This window comes from Myotis yumanensis, unplaced genomic scaffold (genome assembly GCF_028538775.1).
Source record: "Myotis yumanensis isolate MYYU_CA2020_CCGP unplaced genomic scaffold, mMyoYum1.0.hap1 SCAF_16, whole genome shotgun sequence".
In the NCBI taxonomy this organism is placed as follows: domain Eukaryota; kingdom Metazoa; phylum Chordata; class Mammalia; order Chiroptera; family Vespertilionidae; genus Myotis; species Myotis yumanensis.
Genome location: NW_027223767.1, coordinates 4767191 through 4789059, shown reverse-complemented (window position 1 = coordinate 4789059; position 21869 = coordinate 4767191). Strand labels below are relative to the sequence as shown.

The 21869-nt window shown below is 46.4% G+C and overlaps 1 pseudogene; it reads right to left on the bottom strand.

Moving 5' to 3' along the window:
• Positions 1-4798: 4798 nt before the first annotated feature.
• LOC138994611 (phosphofurin acidic cluster sorting protein 2 pseudogene) lies at positions 4799-19724 on the bottom strand (annotated as a pseudogene).
• Between the last annotated feature and the right edge of the window lie 2145 nt (positions 19725-21869).

Here is a 21869-nt window from a genome sequence, read left to right as displayed (position 1 = left end):
AAGAAACAGACTTGTTCAAGGCTCTGAAGGATTGTAGAGTTAAATTTTATAGAATCTAAATTAAATTTATGTTTAAGAGTATTTCATTACATTTTCTTTCATTAGACTGTATGTTACTGTATAGTATAAGAAATGTACAGTAAAGTTATAAACATATATATGATAAACAAAAGTATTTTATAACTTCACATAAGGAGGGGAAGGAGCCCCATCTGCTGTGACAGCTGATACATGAGTTAGATCAGGATCTAGGACCACAGGTTCTGAAGGAGCTGAAGCGAGTGGCTCACAAGCTGCAGGTGGTTCCACATCTGGAAGTTCTGTGGCAGCTGTGCCCGGATTGTGCTCTGGCTCTGGAGAGGCTACTAGAGTAGGCATTGCCTCTTTAGGTGTTTCTGAATCTTGCTCTGGAGCTGCTTCTGTAGATCCAGGAAGAGAACATGTTACCACCATGACTGCCTTTTGTGTGCCTTCCAAGGAAGAACCCTCCCATCTCCATCACTGAAGTCCCAGTTAAAGGCCCCACCCCAGAACAACCTCCAGACTGCAGGCCACTGGGCACTGACCTGAGCGCCTCTGTGCTCCTGCCTAAGCCCAGCCTGTGTGAGCTCTTCTCAGTGTGGGCAGCCACATGCCCTCTCCACCAACCCACACCACCCAAATCCACATGCACAGCTCTCTGACACCTTCCATTTTTTTTCTAGAGGAAGCCCTCACACCTCTGCCCTCTTGCAGAAATCTCACAAGGCATGGGATCCAGGGCGTTGCCAGCTTCTCCAATTCACAGACCCATACTTCCCTTAAGGCTCTAATCCAAAGCACATTCACTGTTTCTGCTGGTCTAGAGATCCACTTTCTGTTTCACAATACGTGTAGATCAGAGATACTTTGAGGAAGAAGTCATATTGGCTGTCCTGTGGATGCTACCTGCCTGTGCAGCATCGAGTGACTGAATCGCTCCTGACTAGAAGGAAGCACTGGAGTACAGTCCTGAGGTCAGGGCCTTTGCTGAATGAATGAGCCTAAACCAGCCCCTTGTCAGATAGCTGGGTGAAGCTGGGGTCCCCCTGCTCACCCCTGGGATATCTCATCTGGCTTCACCCAGGACAGGAACCCCTAATGGAATCTCCAACTTCTTTATCAAAAGACAAAATAGCTTAGCCTAAGGCCTGAGAAGAATCACAACTAATGCAGAAGTTTCTTTAAAAGAAGAGAAAATGGCCAATTGGAACAACCACAGCTCCTCCAGCACAACTCTCCAGAGTCCAGGCTCCCAGCGGGCCTTTTTCTCGGAGGAACCCCCCTCCCGCCACCCCAAGTCCCTACAATAACCTTATGAAGCTGGCCTAGGCTCTCCCCATGTTGAGCGACACAAACACTCCGGGAGGTGCAGTGATCTGGAGACTCACAGCAAGCAGGTGGCTGAGTGACCACTGTGCTGTGGAGGGGCAGGGGCTCACCTGGTACATGGTTGGTCCCACACACATTGGTTAGTCCCAAAAGTTCTGTATTAACACAGAAGGGTGGGTGCGGACCAAGGTGGGGACGCTGCCCAGGAAGCTGGACACCAAGTATTTGGCCAGTTTTCCCAATAACTGTTCCTGGGAGGTCTGCACCTTACATGTCCATTTTTATTTTTAATTTTTAATTTTTTTTCGCCCTGTGAGGGTCAATTTTATTTGGAAGCCTGAGTGAGTGATGTTGGGGACAACATGGAGGCTCAGGGGTGAGCTGACAGGCCTCCATGTTAGGTTTAGGATGCCCCCAATGGGAGGTCAGTTCTGTGTCCGGGCACCTGGTGGAGCCAGCTCTCTGGGAAGCAGAGGCCTGGCACCAGGAAGGCCAGGTGGAGAAGGTGAGGACAGTTCTCCCTGGGTGGGTCAGGATCCAGAAAAACAGACTTGCTGAAAGCTTTGATGGTTTTTAGGGTTAAATTTTATAGACTCTAAATTCAGTTTATGTTTTGGAGTATTTCAGTATATTTTCTCCCCGGTACACTGTATGTTATTAAATATCATAAATATATAGTAAAATTATAAACATATGTAACATTAAAAGAAAACTTCTAACAATGCATCTAAATGGGGTAGGGGGGTGCCCTCTCTGCCATGGCTGCTGACAGGCGCTCTGCCCGGGACCTGGCACCACAGGCCGCCCAGAAGCTGGGGTGAGTTGCTCAAATGCTGCAGGTGGTTCCTCTGCCTCTTGAAGTTCAGTGAAAGCTGGGCCTGGATCAGGCTCAGGCTCTGGAGAGGCCACTAGGGTGGCCTTGCCTCATGAGGGTTTTCCTGCTTGTTGCTCTGGAGCTGGTTCTGTAGATGCAAGAAGAGGACATGTTACCACCCTCACTGCCTTTTGTGTGCCTTCCAAAGGCACACTCACCCACACCACCCCCAAAGGACTCCTCCTCCTCTTGTCTCAGCCTCAGTGGGCTCAGGTCCTCCCATTTTGAATGGAGGCACTGGGATGGTTTGGCTGGTAGGAGACTGCAAGTTGAGCTCTATGGAAGCCAACAGCATCATCAGGCTGGGAAATTCTGGAGGTGCTGGTCCAGCCAGATGCTCAGCATGCAGGAAATGGCCCTGGGGAGAGAGACAGGTGAGCAGCAGAATGTGAGGCCTGCCTTTCCCTTCCACACGGCCCTCCCATTGCTCCACTCAGAGAGCCTGGTGTCCTGTTCCTGCTCCTCCTGCTCATCAAGACGCCAGACCTCCTCCTCGTCCACCTTCAGTCTGGCAGTCCTGGCAGAGATGAGCCTGGTCACCCAGGAATAGTTGGCAGAAAGCCCTCCTACCTGACAGCTCTGGATCAATGAGGGAACCACCTGTCCCCTTCTTCAGGGGAACCTGACATGCTCTCTCAGTGTCCCCGATCCCTCCAACTAGAACTGAGAGGGCTGGTGTCCACCCTGTTCATGTCACTCATTGGCACAGAGTAGGTGCTTCAGGAATACTGACCAATGAACAAACAAATGAACCCCAGGGCCTTCCTATCACCTCAAACTTTGGCTCCTGCACCTACATGCTGCCTAAATCACTGGCTGTCCTGTGTGGTTCTTTGCCTCCCACTGAAACTCAACTCACACAGGGCGGGGTACACCAAGCTGCCACTGAGGAGGTTCTACCCGATTAGGGAGCAAGGTCCTGGGATAGGGGTGCAGACTGGGCTGGGTTTAGGAGCGGAAGGCTATGAATTGTCTGAGGGGCTCTCAGTCCACTGACCTCCCCACTTGCCCACACCACCAATAGCCACTTGCACAGCTCTCTGACTTGTGTCCTTTTTTCTAAGAGAAGCCCTCAGACCTCTTTCCTCTTGCAGAAATCCCACCATGAGTGGGATCCAGGGTTCTGCCAGCACCTTGAATTCACAGTCCCCATACTCCCCTCATGGATCTGATCAGAAACTGACTCACGTTTTCTGCTGAACAGAGGTCTACCATCCTCTTCACAATACGCGAAGATGCAGCCATAGGTAGTGGAGGCCAGGAGGACGTCACATCAGGTCTCCTGTGGACACTACGAGCCTGTGCAGCCTAGTGTGACTGAATTGCTCCCGACCAGAAGGATGCTCTGGAGTGCAGGCTTGGTGTCTGCTCTGAGCACTGGCTTATGGTCAGTGCCTAGAAACATTTCGGTACCTGGCAGGGCTTCTAATATATGTGCTGATTGAATGAGCCCAAACCAGCCCCATCTCAGATTGCTGGGTGACCCTGGGCCCCACTGCTGACCCCTGGTATCGCTAGTCTGGATTCAAGTGGGACAGAGACACCTAATAGTATCTCCAATCTCTTTGTCATATTAGAAAAGAGCTAAACCCAAGGCCCCAAACAGAATCACTAATTTGGTTGTGGCTTCTCCAAGAGGAAGTGAAAATGACCAGTTGGTTCAATCACAGCCCCTCCAGCAGACCTCTCCACTGTCTAGGCTCCCAGAGAACACTTAGGAGGGAGGACCACAGCAAGTCCCTACAATAACCCTATGCGCCTGCTCCCGGGTTCACCGAGGTTTCAGAGGAATAAACACTCAGGGAGTTGCAGTGACCTGAAGGCAAACAGCCAACAGGTGGCCTGGTGGCCATGTGCTCTGGAGGGGGAGGGGCTCACCTGGTAAAGAATTGGTCCCACAGCTGTTGGGTGGTAGCAAATGTTCTGTAGTATCAGACAGGAACGAAGGTGGGTTCTCTCCTCAGGTAACCGACCACTTTGTCTAGCCAGTGTGCCAGGGCGATGTGCACCATACAGGTCTTTTTTCTTTTTGCCTGTGAGGCTGAAGTTCACTGGTAACCCTGAGTAGGTGTTGCTGGACCAGTTGGCTGGTTGGCAGCTGTTTTGCAGTTGGCTGGGCTGACTGGCCTCCATGTTGTGCTCAGAATACTGCAATCAGAGGCTAGCCCTTGACCTCTGTCTGCCGAGCTCTGAGTCTGCGCACAGGTTGGAGCTGTCTCCCAGGGAAGCAGAGTCTTGGCTTCCAGGAAGGGCAGGTCTTCAAGGCCAGAACACTTCTCACTGAGAATGTTTGGCATCCTGAGGCCAAAACACATCTTCCATGATGCTCCAGCTCAACACTGCCCTCCTGACTCCCACCCGCCAGAGCGTTCTTTTTACTGAACAGAGCATTGAGGAGCTCCCAGTGAGGGGCAACCCCCTTAGGTTCCAGGCTGTGAGCACATTGGAACTCAAAATGGTTTCTTTATGAGTTTCCAGGGTCTGTGTCGGTAGCAAACTGCACTGTTCACAGAAAGCAGTTGGGTCCTCCTGGGCTTGGCCAAGGCAGAGTGAAGGGCAGGGGGAGGGGCAGGGCTAGAAGGTAGGATTGTTGTGTGCGAAGATGCAGATGGGGAAGTGCTTGACGTGGGAGGACCACTGGGCTGCCAACTGGAAAAACTCCACGTCATTCCACTGCACGCCATCGATGACGACCGGCAGCATACTCTGCTGGTGCTTGGCCTTGCAAACCAGGTGACCGATGCCCTGGATGCACTGGCTTTTGCACTGCACATCCTCGTCCTTGGTTTTCATGGGCGCCTTCATTTTCTTCTCCTTGGTGACCACTTTGATGGCCATGGCAGGTGTTGCTGTGCCCTCACCACTGCGGGGCAGCCTGCTGACCTGGACAGACTGGAAGAAGCACTTGAGTGTGGTTTTGGTGGTAGGTAGGTGTTTCTTCTCTGCTACTCTCTTCGTATCTATTGGCTGGGCTGCTGTCCAGTAATCCACCTGCAGCTCCATCATCTCTGCATGGACGCTCTGGCTGGTGGAGGACAGGCCCCCACTCATTGACGGGGGGGAGAGTGTGTTGGGTGAGGCCTTCCCGGTGGGGGACAGAAGCTCCCTGGAGCATGAGGGGACCACATCATCTGAGTCTCCTACAATGGCTGCAGATGGTTCCACTCTTCCAACCTTCACTGCCCCCACAAAGGGGATGAGCTTCTGTGAGGACTTCTCATTGGGGCGCTGCTGCTTAGACATGAGCATGGCCTCTGCGATGGGCAGCAGGTAGACACAGTTGGCCCCCGCAATGTACTCAGAGATTCTGGACACAACGTCCTGTGTGTCCTGCAAGGTGTTCTGGGACTCCAGGTTGTTGAACATGTCCCGCCAGTACAGGTCCTGGAAGCAGTGGTTGTAGCGGCAATCCATGGTTCCCAGGTAGCTGGCCAAGGGGTGGGAACCCAGCGGGATGACCAGGAAGCGCATGTAGTCTAGCCATTGGGGTGGCTGCTGGGACAGCTGCTCCACGAAGACCCGCAGCACAGTGTTGAAGTAGGGCTGTGCCCCTGCCACCGCCATCTTCACAGGCGTCAGGGCCTGGGAATTGAGGTTGCAGTATCTCTGCATGTGTGACACGATGATGCTGAAGGCCTCCTGGACGTCATCTGTGGAGCAAGTGCACACCACGGGCAGCGTGTGCCCCTGCAGGATGTCCAAAAGTAACTGGCCCTGCCAGTCGGAGGTGTTGACCAGGATGATGTTCTCGGGCATCTTGTCCTGGGAAATGAGGATGTGGTTGAGCTGGTCACACACGGGCTTCCTGAGGATCTGCGGCTGGCTCTGTGGGTCTGGGCTGTCGTTGTCCAGTCTGTTGACCCACTCATTCAGGACTGTGTCGCAGCCCCGGCGGCCAGCCTGCTTCCTCTTGGACCTGCTGGAGGGCATGACTAGAGACTTGGTGAAGCGCACTATGGATGGCAGCTTCTTGGTGAACCAATGCTGTGTGGAGGACCCTGCCTCCCGGTTGTCCTCCAGCTGTGCCAGCTGCTTCCCAGGGGAGTGAATTCTGTGGGCCATTGAGTCAGAGCCACTGTCACTTGACATGCTGTCAAAGTACCGCCTGAGTTTGGGCTTTGGGGTGCTGGGGACACTGATATCATCCTCCATGTTGAGGCTGCTGTCACTAGAGCTCAGCACAATGTCATACCGACGGTCCAGAGCCTGCTCCACTTTGGGGACATGCCTCACAAGGGCCTGTTCTGAGGATATGACCTTCTCTGACACTTGGGCCATGAGCTTAGATGCCACGGCTTTCTGGTGGTAATTCTCTTGCCTTGTCATGCACCTCCTTCTTACTATCAGATTCCCTTTGTCCTCCTGGGACTGCCTGTGGACGGCATTGTAGCTGGCCGCCTGCTCCAAGAAGCAGCTCTCAGATGTGCCGGCGAAGTCATGATGCGAGGTTTGGGCCTTGGTGCTGGCCTGCATGGAAGTGGTCTCATGATCGATAAGCTGGCTGGACAGGGAGGGCATTCGAATCTTAGTGGTGGGTGTGCTGTAGGCCACAAGTTTGGAGACACTGTGGCTTGGCTGCTTGCCTCCCGGGGCCCTCGCATTCTCAGGCAGGTGGGCCAGACTCAGAGGCTCCTTTTGGATCCTGGCGCTGTGCAGGCCCCACATCTCCATCTGCAAGCTGGAGTCTGACAGGCCTTCCACATGTGGCCTGAGCTTGGGATTGGGGCTGCTGAGGACACTGTGATTGTCCTTCACGTCTGGGCCGCTAAACAGGCCTTCAAAGTATGGCCTGAGCCTAGGTTTGAGGGTGCTGAGGACGCTGCCATCGTCCTCAGTGTCTGGGCCACTGTCACTGGGATTCTGCAGCATGTCATACAGGAGGTCCAGGTCCTCCTCCACCTCCGGGACAGGCTCCCCATGGTCCTGCTCAGGGTCCAGGTCCTCCTCCGACACTTGGACTGTGTGCAGCCATAGCAGGACTTTCTGGTGGTAGTTCTGTTGCCTGGTCAGGGTCCTCGTTGTGAATATGAGATTCCCCTCGTCAAAGTCATCCTCCTCCTGGTCAGCGGTATGGTAGCTGGCCTCCAGCTGCGAGAAGAAGCTCTCACACTTGCACTCAGTATAGTTGTCCGAGGACTCAGCCTTGGGACTGGATTGCCTGGCGCTGTCCTCCTGGTCGTTGGGCGGCCTGGACAGGGAGGAGATCTGGATCTTGTCCACCTTGCTGGTGGGTGTGCTGTGGGCCACAAATTCATTGTCCCTCTCACTTGGCTGCTTGCCTCCCAGGGCCCACGAATTCTCAGGCATGTGGGGCAGACTCAGAGGCTCTGCTTGGGTCCTGTCACTGGGGCTGCCCCACATCTCTGTCTGCAAACTGGAGTCTGACAGGCCATCGTAGTATGGCCTGAGCTTAGGCCTGGGGATGCTGAGGACGCTCTCATCCTCCTCCATGTATGGGTCACTTTTCCTGCGTTTCCCTGTCATGTCAGACCGAAGGTCCCTCTCTGCCACTTTGGACCTGTGAAACAGCGCCAGGACTTTCTGCTTCAAGTTCCCTGGTATTGATTGCCGCTGCTTCTTTGGCTTCCCCTTCTCCAAGTCATCCTTGTGCAGGTCCTGTCTGTGCATTCCCCTGCAGCTGGGCTGCAGCTCAGAAAAGGAGCACTCATCCTGCCCCTCGTCGTTACCTGCGGACTTGGCCTTAGGGCTGACCTGCATGGCACTGTCCTTGTGTTCGATGGGCTGACTGCACAGGGAGGAGATCCAGATCTCGGCCACAGTAGTGGAGGATTCCTTGATGCTGCCGCAGAGGCTCACCATCTGGCCACACTTGGGGTTTCGCTGCATGACGTCAGCCATATGGATGGCACCAGTGGCCAGTGTCTTGTAGCCCAGGACATTTCTGTTCTGAGAGCACTTCCTCTGCTCCAGCATGATCAGGAGCTTGTTCCCTTCTCCCTTGAGGAAGTGTTTGTACTGCAGGGAGAAGGTCAGCGCCAGGTTGGTCTGCACTGGTCTACCGCGGGGCAGCACAATCTCTTGGGACCTCAGGATGCCCTTGGAGTCCCGCATCTTGACGGAAATTACCACGGAGTTGAGGTCCTTGGCCAGCTTCTTGACGATCACTAGTTTCTTTAAAGTGAGACTACACCACCTAGGCACGCAGCTGGGGCTGGAGCAGTCCAACTCCCAGGTGGCGAACAGGTTCTGGGGGACCTGTGTTTTGAGCACCGTGGACGTGCTGGCCAGGCCCACAGTTCTTGAGGAAGCTGCAGCTGCTGGCACCCTACCAGTCCTTTTCCTACTCAGGGTTGATGGTTTTTCCTCCTGTAGTGGGACAGAGGAGGGACATGATTGGCGGCAAGAAGGGGGGCATGAGTGGTCGAAGGAGAGTGCTGCCACACAAAAAGTGACCACTCCCTAACCTGTGATTAGGTCAGGGAAGGCCTGGGTGGTGGTCTTTTACACTCAGAGACCTAAAGTTATCACAAAGGATGTTCTGAAGTCAAAACTTTTTAACTCAAAGCTGCTTATGGTGGGTCGCTGGGACCTAGGCTGGAATCTTCTCTAAAAAAGGTCATTCTTTACCTTAACGGAGACTTTCTACTGTCCTTTGGAATCTACAAGTACATAGCTTTGGAATGTCAAAGGAATTTTCCTGTTTTTGGACACTCTGTGCTCTGTGGAGACCACAAACCCCCTCATTGTTATTGAGTTCATTGTTGGCTGTTCTATCCTGTATCCCCCTATGGGAAAGAAGTATGCATCTGTCATTTTACTTTTTATCCCATCTATCACCAATGGATTTCATGCAACCCACATACATCTCCACTTCTGACCGTAATATCTAAAATAAGGTGGAAACTGCCATTCTCCAGAGCATAATTCCCATCCATTGAGATTTTGATTCAAGGCAAATGACCATTTGGCTCAGATAAAATCTCAACAATTGTTCACCGTTTCGAATGCTTCTTACATTGACATTTACTTGGCACAACACAGCAGGATCCCAGAAAATCTCACCCAGCACCACCCTGCAGACCTACACCTGGTGCTGGCATCCAGCAAAGGGTCCATTGATGCACCAGTTCCCTGCCTGTCGGGTGAACTTGGGAGAGTTGTCTCTTGGACTCAGGACCTTCCCTTGCTTGTGCTGCTGACTTTATGTGAGCCATGTTTTGTAATATTCTTGGTGGAACACAGGTTACCAGTTGATAGATCCCAGGCTAAGGAGAGACAGGAGGGAAAGTGGAACTGGTTTTCACCCCTGGCTTTTCTATAGGATTTGCCTTTTGAGAGTCTGGGCAAACACCTTAGCTGTGCAGATGAGGGCTGATCTTGTTCAGCTCAGAATCTGAAGGGGAAATCCTCCTTCCTGCAAGCATCTCAGATGTTCTTAGACAACTGAGGATCCTTGCGGGTGTGTCCAACGTCATTCCTCATGACATGCAGGAGCCCCATATGGAAATTTCCACACAACTGCTATTAAACTAACTGGCTCTTCAGGGGGAGCACTAATCAGGTGCAGTCCAGCTGCACTGGTAGCCCTTCTGGTTGTTGTCGTCAGCAAGGAGAGAAACTGAGGCACATAAGAAGGTTGAATGAGACTCCAGAGGAGTGAGCATCTTACAGCTCAACCCATAAAGCAACAAACTTTAACCCACTACATAACATTCCTAGGAAATGTGCGGAGACTCTGCAGATACCAAGCAACAATAAAAACAACAACAACAAGCACACCTACAATTAACGTGGGAAGTTGTGCCCTCATGGCTGGGAACTCCCAGACTCCAGCCCGCATTAATATTCCTAAGAGGAAGCCTTCACTTGCAAGTGCTTTACAGAAATGTAAATGTAGGAAGATTTAACTAGAAAATATCAACTAAAAATGGCCAATATACAGTTGTCTTTGGGTGCCTAAATTAATTTTTTTGCCGGCAAAACAGAACAAACAAAAAACTAGAAAAATGCCGGCCTGAAAATTAAACCTATGGAGTGACTAGGACGCATATCTTGATTTGGAAATTAGAAACTTCTTAGGAGAAGCACAGATAAATTCTCTTTAAAAAATAAATGAACAAGAAACTTCAGAGATTATCTTCAAACTCTCCTGAAGCTAATACATGCTAACACCCCATCCCCCCCCTTCTATAGCATGTCCACTCTATCTTTTGCTCTCTGAGCTTCCTTGTCCAGATGTGTTCCTTCCCTTCCCTTCTTCCTTCCCCTTCTGTCTCCTCCACTACCCCTCCCTACTGACTTAAGGGAAAAGGACAATAGGAATCCTGCCAACTCTCTTTGGAGAAAAGCTGCTGTCAGCCAGAGAGGAATCAGCAATCACTCTCCATCTTCTCAATGGCTCTGATTGGTTCACAGAGATAATTAACTGATAGAACATTTACTCCTGGCTATTTTAACCTATTGCAATTAATATACTCCTGGTTTGTGGGAGCAAAAGCAAGAAAATTACTAAATAAGGTTTATAGAAAACTCCTATAGAGAAGCCTCCACACTTTAGGGATATAGGAAACTGAAATAGGATTTAGAAAAAGGAAACCAACAAAAACAAGCATGGGGCTGCTCCAAGCGTGTTTTTCCTTCTCACTCATACTTTGGGAGAATTTTAAATTATCATTAAAAGGGAAGCCACTGCCCTAGCCAGTTTGGCTCAGGGGACAGAGCGTCACCTGCAGACTGAAGGGTCCCAGGTTTGATTCTGGTCAAGAGCCCATGCCCAGGTTGCGGGCTCTATCCCCATTAGGGGGAGTGCAGGACGCAGCCAATTGATGATTTTCTCTCATCATTGATGTTTCTGTCTCTCTCTCCTTCTCCCTTCCTCTCAGAAATCAATAAAAATCTATTTTTAAAAAGGGAGAGGGGGAGCAGCTACTAAGTACCCTGTATATACTGAAGCCACTTTATTTGTTCTTAACAACACCCAATTAATTGCTTCACCGTCGGAATAGAGCTTCCCTACAAATGTCTGTTTTTTAATCAAAACCTGTTTCCTTCCAACTAGGGAATGTTATGGGAATATATGAGGTTTGCTTATCAAATCTTCCCCAATTCACCTGTTAAGTGAGTGAGGTTTTTTTTCTTTTTAATGAAATCAGTGATGCTCACATATGCTTTTTCCAGAATAGTAACATACAAACTTAGAATAAATGAAGGTGATACTGAACCAAAAGGGAAAGTAATGATTTCAAAGGGACCTTTCAGGAGGAAACTAACCTTTAGCCTGACTGAATGTTTGCTAATCATCTCTTCTTCATCATTATCTTCCACAAGAGCTTGAGAGATGGCTTAACAGGGTCCCCACCCTACTGAGAAGGGCCCCAAACAGCCCAGAGATATGCAGACATGCCTCTAACACTAGGCTTGCTCATAGGTCTGTCTAAAGATGGAAAACCAGCCCACAGTGACTTGAGAGGCCTCTTTTGGGGTACATATCCACCAAATGAGAGAAACTGGACCCTGAGTGCCTCAAGAAAGAATCCAATCTTCTTTTGTCACACCACCTACCTGGTCGCAATATAAAGTCGGTAATGGACAGGTTTGGCACCATTAACTTTAAGACTATCTTGCTGCTGAGACCTGTGTTGCCATTCCCAGGCGAGACTGACGGAGGATTCATATTTCTGAAAGCCTTTATACCTCTCAGAGTTGTGTGCTTTCTGGAAACTAGAAAAATGTTCCCAAAAAGAAAGAAACAAACCAAAAATGGGCGAATGAATTTGTCCGTCTCTTGTCAACATTTGGGTGGCAACCCAGTCCCTGAGTTGCAGAAAATGACTATCCTTGTTTTACAAATGAAGTCTTCACAGGACCAGAGGTTTGCCTCCAGAAGCAATTCAAAGGCCACCAAGTCCTTTTACCTTCCCCAAACCTCCCCTATTCATTTCAGAGGCTTATAGAGAATTGGCTTCATGCAACCAAAGTCCCAGAACCTTTGAAGTGAAAATACCTGAGTTCACCAAGACCTCTCCTCTTGGCCATTTTTAAAATACAGATCTCTGGAAGATATGTCTTATCCCAATCAAAAAATAATACCTTACCCATCCACACTAATCACTTTAGCTTACTTCAACTATTTCTTTCTAACATAGTAAGTTTTAATGAAAGTTAATAAATATCTACATATTTTGAAACAAAATGAAATACTGACATATTGAGTCTAGACAAGTCTAATGTTCACCTACTTTTGGGTTTTTATTACAGACGGTCTGTAAAATGCATTTGGAGCTGTTGACGTAATGTTTTGTGCTTTGTTGAAGGTGTGTTTTTTGAATGTAAGAGTGTAATTAAAATATGTTGATCATCGTCAATCTAAAGAATGCTGGTTGTTCACTTGTGTGCTTACCATTGGAAATTAAGGCTCCTAAGAGTTAACAGTTCCAGTGAAGTTGGAAGAAATTATATAGTTGTGACAATAGAAGGCTTGAGGTATGGAGACTCCTATTTGAAGGAAAAGGGCAAATGTAAGTTTCTCTAAGGATAGTTATTTCTGAATGGGTAAGAAGGTTTGTGAAAGTTGAGGAAAGGTTTGTAAAAGGGAGTGTGGGCTATAAAATTTTGTGAATATTTTATATAAAAATCATCTTGTATTTCTCTGCCTAAAAGAGTAATTCAAATTATGTGTATAGTCTTTGTGTGATATGTGTTCATCTATGTGTTATGTGTGGTGAATTGTCAGCGTACATATGACATTACTAGGATATAATCTTTATTGGCCTGCAAAGATTAAATGCTTATGTAAATTAAGGCGAATTCTGTAGTCTGGACAAAATATTTAATATTACAACTGTTTGCAAGGGTGATGAATATCTTTGAGAGTTATTACCCTAAGTCTGTGTTTGCTTTACTTAGATTTACAAAAAGTGCATGGTATAATCTTTTGCACAAGTATATTTGCAATCTCCCCAAAGATTCCATTGTAAGAGACTTTTTAAACAGGAGGTGACTTTGAGTCAATTCCAATGGGCCCTGGAATACCTCAAGGATTTATTCTCGCTCCTTATTAAAGAAACGTTTTTAACTAATTTAGGACTACTTAATATGCTTGAAATTTCCTCAGAAGCTTTACCAAATTAAAATATAAAAATAACTGCGCTGTTTGTGTACATCTATTTTTTATTTAAATGGATGTTCTAAAGATTTCAACCTGCCTTAGGAAGGAAAGTACAAAGATTCAAAGGAAATTACAAATAGGAAATTCTCTGGGGTGACAGTGGTCTTGGTGTCAGCGACACCGGGCCAGCCAAGAGGACGGTTCCCTGTGAGGGTATCTAGCAGTCCGACTCCGGGTATTTGTGGCACAAACATTGGAAGTTTATGATTTATAACCAATTCTCAATACAAGAAGCCATGGGCAATGTTTGAAAATCTTACATATTTTTTGTTTTTTTTTATATTGAAAGTGTGTATTGAATCCAAATATATACATATATATTTTTTCCTATCATTTTCTGTAATTTTACAGAATTATTCTTCAAAAATTATTGCATTGAAATTTTATAGTTTACCAAAAAGAGCAGTTTTTTTTTTAAAATCAATTGCATTGCAATCAAAACTACAACCATACCACTTGGTTTTGTCATTCATAGATATTGTTTTACTTTATTGCATTTTCAAATATGATACATCTTTAGAAAATTTAATGAAAAGGGCTACTGACTTACTCTATTTTCTATTTTTTAAATATATTTTATTGATTTTTTACAGAGTGGACGGGAGGGGGATGGAGAGTTAGAAACATTGATGAGAGAGAAACATCGATCAGCTACCTCCTGCACACTCTCTACTGGGGATGTGCCCGCAACCAAGGTACATGCCCTTGACCTGAATTGAACCTGGGACCCTTGAGTCCGCAGACCTACGCTCCACCCACTGAGCCAAACAGGTCAGGGCTTGACTTACTGTAAGTAACAGGTTTCTACGCAGGTCACATCTTTGAACTGAATGAGGAAGTATAGAACTCTAAGGAATAACTGAATTCATGAAAATACTGGCAAATAACCAGGATAAACAACAAAATGGGTAGGGAACTAAATGAAGAGAAGATGGATATTATTGTTATGACTCTGTTTAAAATACCGCTGATTTTTAAATCATTTTGTTTTCCAAATATAAGGAAAACTAAAAGCAGACATTCTACATTACTCTCCATGACTCACTAAGAATGTTATAGGGAATGACACATTAGTGACATTCATTTCACAGTAATCCCAAGAGACAAAGACTTCAAGGACCATAACTTACAACCAGGAGACTTTGTTTATTGAAACACATGAATTAAATACTCTCTCGAAGGTGTTAAAAAGGGTGTTACCTTATTAGAGGCCTAACCACAAATGGACGTCTGTCACTGACACTGCCCTCCATCCGCCATGGAGACTGAAGACTTTTCAAGGATGAGAAACCACTAGCCGTGGGGGCTGATAGCTTTCCCAAGAAGTCAACAAGGCCTGGATGCTGACAAATTACTGCTGCTCAAACCTTGTTCGTCTATCTCCTAACTGTTATTGATTAAATGTACATCAACTGATTTTTATATTGTTATCACACTCCTTATTACATATGAATAGTTATCTTCTAATTTTTCCCACCTACTAGACAAGTACATTCTAATGATCAGTCATGAGAAGGAAATAGTAGAGAGTCTTAATTCATCTGGGCAAACATAGCATAAGTACTAGAGGCAGTGGGTGAAGTAGGAAACATATAATTAGCTAAATAAACAATTAAGAAAATACATGCAAAGGGTATTTTGGTTGGCTGGGAGGCTTATTTCCTTTAGGCACTTTCTTGTCTAGTAGTAGACATTGTCTATTCCTACACAGTGTTCCTGCTTTAGTGTTGTTGCTTTTGTAACTGGTATGTAAATGTTATACTAGATACAAAATACCAAAACTTAAGATAAGCAGCAAAGGAACTCTGCTCATGTTAGCTCAAAATCTTAAATTGATACAGAATATTTTTTAACAAGGACATATAGGTTCTCATGACCTCCCATGCACCTGCCTTTTTACTTTGATTAAAAATGAAAATTCCACTTTGAATGCCATTTATGTTTATAGTCTTACCTTATCCCGAATGGTCCATTGTTCCGCAAGACATAACACTAACACTCATCATCAATGCATAATTTGTATTGATTTATGAACAAAAGGAGAATGTGTGAATGAAAAAGGGCCCCATGCTAACCTGACTAGCTCAGGGAAGTCCTGCAAGGCAGCCTTGCAAACTCAGAGAACGTAAGTAACTACAAAGGACGGTCTGAAATTAAAACACTAACTTAAAGGAGCTCATGATGGGTAGTCAGATCCTTGTCTGGAATCTACCCTGACAAAGGTCAACCTTTACCTTAACTGAGTCTGTGGACTGCCTTTTTGCCTCTATGATAACATATCGTTGGATTTTCCTTATTTTGGACACCTCATGCACAGGCACCTTTCTGTGCTCTGTGGAGATCAGAGATCCCTTCTTTGTTATTGAGTTTATTGTTGACTTGAAACTATCCTATAGCCATCTATGTAAAAGAAATATGTGCCTATCATTTTCCCCTTTATCCAATCACACAAGTGTCTCCACTTTGCTTTCTCCTCTCTCCCTAACCTATCACCCATGGATTTCATGGAACCCACAGAAGCCTGCATTTCGCTTGTAATGTACAAAATAAGGTGCAAAATTGTCATTCTCCTGGGGATTCTCTCAACCCATTGAGATTTTGCACGCTCGCAATTGTCGACACTTTGAATCAAATAAACACACACAAACTTTTCACAGCTCTGAAAATTTTGCACATTAAGAGAAACAGTTCTTGGCAGGAAAAGTAGAATTGCAGGTGAGGAATATGAAACACATTAGTATCTTAGGTCATTTTCTTAGCAGAGGACAGACAGCACATGCTTATGTTAACAGTGTCACTCATGCGATTTCTGACAGAACATCCCAATGTAAGATGAGAACACAGAGGCTTTTCCTTGGGTGGAGGGTCTGGATATTAGGACATGTGGTATGTTTAAGGTGGCACCGTTGTCATGGCAATGGAAGGTTTTAAGGCCCAGATCCCACAGCAATAAAGACATGGATCTCCGTGATAAGCAGTCCCTGTCCCCATACAATGTGCAGCCTTGTGGAGGCCCCAGCTCCTGACGTGGAGGAGACGAGGACCCAGATTCCTTTGGTTACTGGACACTCGGAGGGATCTCAGTGGAGTAGCAGGGTGCCTTCTGGAACCTGGGTCCTGTTGACTCCCTGGGGCTCTGGAGTTTGGGTCAAAAGGGCACCTACACTCACCCTGCAGCAGTGCTTCAGGCTTGAGGATATATCAGGTATCTGTGCCTCCTGCAGGGGCATGGAGTTGAGGACCCCATCTGATGGCTCCGGTCTGTTCTCCTGTGCGGAGCTCTATAAAGACAGTTCCAGTCACCAGGGGAAAACCTCAGAGCCCTGTTTTGCTGGTTCTCTAAAACTTGTGACCCTCCTCTCCAGACACACAGAATGTGATCTACTGAGACCTCTACTGGCAAGGAAAAGGCTTGACGGCCAGTGGGCCTGGGACTCCCATTGGCACAGATAAGGGACCTTTCTGGAGCCCCATCTTCACTTTCCTGCCCTACCCTGGGGTGTGATCATAACAGGACTTTTAGGTTATCCACTGCTCCAGAAACTGCCCCTCGGTTCTCCCTTCATGTCCCTCTTCCCACCACATGAAGGGGAGGGATATGGGCTGCACAGGGATGGCCCACAGAGGAGGCTGTCCTGGCGTGAATGGGTCTGACCCAGGCCACCTTCACTTACCTGAGGGGATCTTCTTGAAAATGGCCAGAGATGTCGGGAACGAGTGTTGAACCGTCTACAGAGTCTGGAACAACTCTCCCTGCGGGGTCTCTGGGAACCAGAGCCCCGATAACTGGGAACACAACAAGAGAACATGTTGAACTGTCAACTGTCTCTTGCCAAGTGAGTGGCAGTTGGGCAGTTGCTAGAAAGTGGGTGCCTGGTTACGGGGGTTCCAAGTTCTATTAGGAAGTGACCTCACTTCTTGGAATTGCCTCCCTGACTCCCCTCACCTACTAACAGCTATAGATAGTCCTGTGGGCTGCTGACTGCTCACCTACCTTCTCCATGGAACAGCAACAGTGTACACAGTGACACCAACACACCCTGTCCACAAGGTCTAGCTGCAGCCAGGGTACTAGGCTTGAGGAGACATACCTGGGCTCAGACTCAACACCTCATTCTTACCTCTTCTTGATCCTGGATAAGTCATTGGGCCTGTTTGAGTCTTTCTCTTCCCTGCCTGCACAATGGATTACTGCAGCATGTGCTTCAGGCTCATGAGTGGTAGTAGCTATAAAGTAGGAGTAGGGCTGTTACAAGGCAAAGGTGCCTTCAACCTCCTTTTCTTCCTACTGTCACTTCCTCAGGCCTGCTTTTCTTCTAATTCCATTCATAGTCATTTGATCGTGTGTGTGCATGTGTGTGCGTGCTTGTGTGTGTGTGTGATTTTGTGTGTGTGTTTGTGATTGTGTGCATGCACACAAAAATGTTAGTGCTAGGTTGTATTGTGTTAACAAAGGCTGAATCATTTGGTTTGCAGCAGCAAAGGTTAATTTCATAGCCATATGACTTCAATAATCTGATGGATCTAAAAGGAGTTCCTGTTTTTTTGGATTGTTTATCTTTTTTCTCCCTGTAAGAATGAGAGTAAGAACTTCCAAACTCATATGTCAGAGTGGAAACCAGAAGTTGGCATTTTATTTGACAATGGCCTGTGGGGAACATGACTTCCATTTCCCCCTTTCTAACAGCTGCCAATTTCCACATCCAGGTGGTCTGGGGAGTGTGGGTCAAGGCCCCAGAGTGGAGTTATCAGCACAGCTCACTGGCCTGGCCATAGTGATGATGGTTGTATGTTGACATGTGATTCCAGTGGGTGTAATAAATTCTTTTTATTAGTCACAAGAAAAAAAAATTCTGTTTTCATATGTCTCATGGCGTTATGCAAACATGCTTAAAGTCACTAATCATGTGAGAGATGCAAATCAAAACAACAACGAGGGCACTAGCTGATTTGGTCAGTGGACAGAGTGTTGGCCTGCGGACTGAAAGGTCCCGGGTTTGATTCTGGTCAAGGGCACATGCCCAGTTTTGGGCATTGATCCCCAATAGGGGGCATGCAGGAGGCAGCACAACAATGATTCTCTCATCATTGATGTTTCTCTCTCTCTCTGAAATCAATAACATATATTTTTAGAAAACACAATTAGATACCATCTCACACCTGGCAGGACGGCTATCATGAACAAATCAAGAAAGGACAAATGGTGGTAATTATGTAGAGAAAAAGGAACCCTTGTGCACTGCTGATGGGAATGTATACTGGTGCAGCCACTGTGGAAAACAGCATGGAGCTTCTTTGAAAAATTAAAAATGAAACTCCCATTTGACCCAGTAATTCCACTTCTAGGAATATATCCCAAGAAATCAGAAACACCAATCAGAAAGGATATATGCACCCCTGTGTGCGTAGCAGCACAATAGCTAAGATTGGAAACAGCCTAAATGCCCATCAGCCTAAGTGCCCATCAGCAGACGAGTGGAAAAAACAGTGGTACATCTACACAATGGAATACTATGCTGCTGTAAAAAAGAAAGAACTCTGACCATTCACAACAGCGTGGATGGACATGGAGAGCTTTATGCTAAGTGAAATAAGCCAGTCAGATGAAAATAAACATCACATGGTCTCACTCATTTGTGGAATATAATGAACTAAATAAACTGATGACCAAAAATAGATCCAGAGACAGAGAAGCCTCAAACAGACCATCAAACAGACCCTCAAACCTCAGCGGGAAGGCAGGGGAGAGTGGGGGAGAGAGTAAGACATCAAGTAAAGGTCTTGAATGCATGCATATAAGCATAATCAATGGACACAGACATTGAGGGGGGAGGGGTATGTGCTGGGGGGTGAGAGTGGCTGGGGAGGGTTCCATGGGGAAAAAAGGAAACATGTTATACTTTAAACTATAATAAAATAAAATAAAATAAATACAAATATTTGTCTTAGTCAAGAAAGAAAAGATCAAGTGTTCTTTCAGGGTTCCACAGCAAAGCGCCCCCTAACCCCTAGATATGGAGGAACAGGCAGGAGCTTCCCAGTATGTCAGGATCTCCAACGTTCAGACCAACTCTGTTGGAGAGGTGGGAGGCTTGGCCTGGAAGGTCTGAACATTCCTGAAATGTGGGCTCTGAATGTCATGGACATTGGGGAATATCTGCCACTCTATGGATATCCGTTTCCCAATTTTCCATTGAGGGTTGGGTTCAGAACTCCATAAGCCTGAGCTCACAACAAAGGGGCCCTGCTCCCTCCACCCTGAGTGGGTCTTGGACAGAGGTGCCTCCATGCAGTTCCAACTCTGGGCTCCTTTTTAGACAAATACTGGCCAAAGGCTCATCTTACCTTCTGAATGCTCACCATCTCCCCCATGCCTCTCCATGTCTGTGCACGATTCCACCAGCAGATCCTTTTCCAGAGCCCACGAGGAAACCTGGGTGCAGCTAGGACCCCAGCTTTGAGGACACTCTCCTTGGTTCATCTCAGGCTCTGTTGGGCTCAGTATCTTTTTCATTTATTTCTAAATTAATATTACCCTTCTGGAAAAAGCATGTGTGGGTATCACTGATTTCATAAAGCAAACAAATAAACCAACAAAATACCTCTCCTTATCAGTTGAATTGGGGCAGATTTTATTATCAAAGATAGATATTTGCTAATATTGATATAACATTCCCTAGTTGGAAACAGGTTTTGAATAAAAACAGACTATGGTTAAATATTCCTGCCATTTCCACAGAATCTTTACTCTGAAGGAGTAGACAATTAGTTGGATGTGGATAGGAGGAAATAAAGTAGCCCCAGTATCTCCAGGGGTCATAGTGGCTTCTCTTTCTATGGTAATTTCACCTGCTCCCAAACTATCAGTGAGAAGGTGAATGCCATTGGGTTAACCCTATACGTGTGTGTGTGTGTGTGTGTGTGTGTGTGTGTGTGTGTGTGTGAGTGTTTGTGGTTTGTTTGTTGTTGTCTATCTACATCCTATTTCAGTTTCCTGTGATTCTAACAGTGGACAGATTTCTCTACAGGCATTTTCTTGTAAACCTTATTTAGAAATTGTGTTGCATTTGCTGACAAAAACCATTAGCTATATTAACTGGAATAGGTTAGAATACCTGGATTTCATGTTCTATCATGTAATGTGACCCTCTGTGAACCCATCAGGGTCATTGAGAAAATCAGGAACAGTTGCTGGTTCCTCTCTTGCTGAGACAAGCTTTTCTCCAAAGGGAGTTGTTAGAATTCCTATTCTCATTTTTTCTTAAGCCAGTAGGGAGTGGTAGGGGAGGGGACTGAAGGGGAAGGAAGAAAGGATGGGAAAGGGTGAAGGATATAGTGGGGGAGCTACATAAGGCGGATGAATGGGGTGTTGGCATTTATTACCTTCAGAAGAGTTCAGAGACAGTCTTTAAAACTTCTAATTCCTTAATTGTTTTTAAAAGAATTTATATGTGCTTCTTAGGATTTCCTGATTTCCAAATTAAGATATGCTTCCATTCATTCATTCAGTTTTATGTTAGACCTGGTATTTTCCTAATTTTTATTTCATGCCAAAAAATTAATTGAGGCACGCAAATAAAACTGCATTCTGGCCATTTTTAGGAGGATATTTTCTAGTTCAATCTTCCCCTTTCTGTAAAGCACTTGTAAGTAAAAGCTTTCTATCAGGAGTATTAATGAGGGTTGGCATCTGGCATCTCCTGAGTTTGGTGGCACAACTTCCCATATTAATTTTAAGTGTGTATTGTTGTTATTGTTTTGTAGTTGTGTGTGTGTGTGTGTGTGTGTGTGTCTTGTTTTTTGTTGTTTGTGTTTCTGATATCTGCAAAATCTGAGCACATTTTGTAGGATTGTTATATTGTAGTTGGTCAACATGTGTTGCTTATGGGTTGAGCTCCATGAGGCTCTCACCCCTCAAGTACCATTCAAACCTCTGATGTGCCTCGGTTTATCTCCCTGCTGTCTAAACAACCAGAAGGTCAGGGAACAGTTGACCAAACCTTATGGGTGCTCCCCCAACAGAACCAGTCACTTTCATTTCAATGGTGTTGAAATTTTGCTTAGGGGCTCCTGCACGACATGAGGAATGACCTCACACCTCCACAGAGATTCTTAGTCCCTTAAGAATACCTAATACTCAGGCTGGAGGGAAGGACATGACATCACCCTGTACTTTTGGAGCTGATTGAGGTCAACTCTAATTTATACCGCATGCCGAAACCGGTTTGGCTCAGTGGATAGAGCGTTGGCCTGTGGACTGAAGGGTCCCAGGTTCGATTCCGGTCAAGGGCATGTATGTTGGTTGAGGCAGCTGATCGATGTTTCTCTCTCATTGATGTTTCTAACTCTCTATCCCTCTCTCTTCCTCTCTGTAAAAAATCAATAAAATATATATATATATATATATATTTGAAAAAATAATAATTTATATGGCAATGGTTTTATTTGCTCAGATTCTCAGAAAGCAGTTTCAGTAGGAAAGCCACAATTTAACACCAGCCACCCAATTTTTTTCCT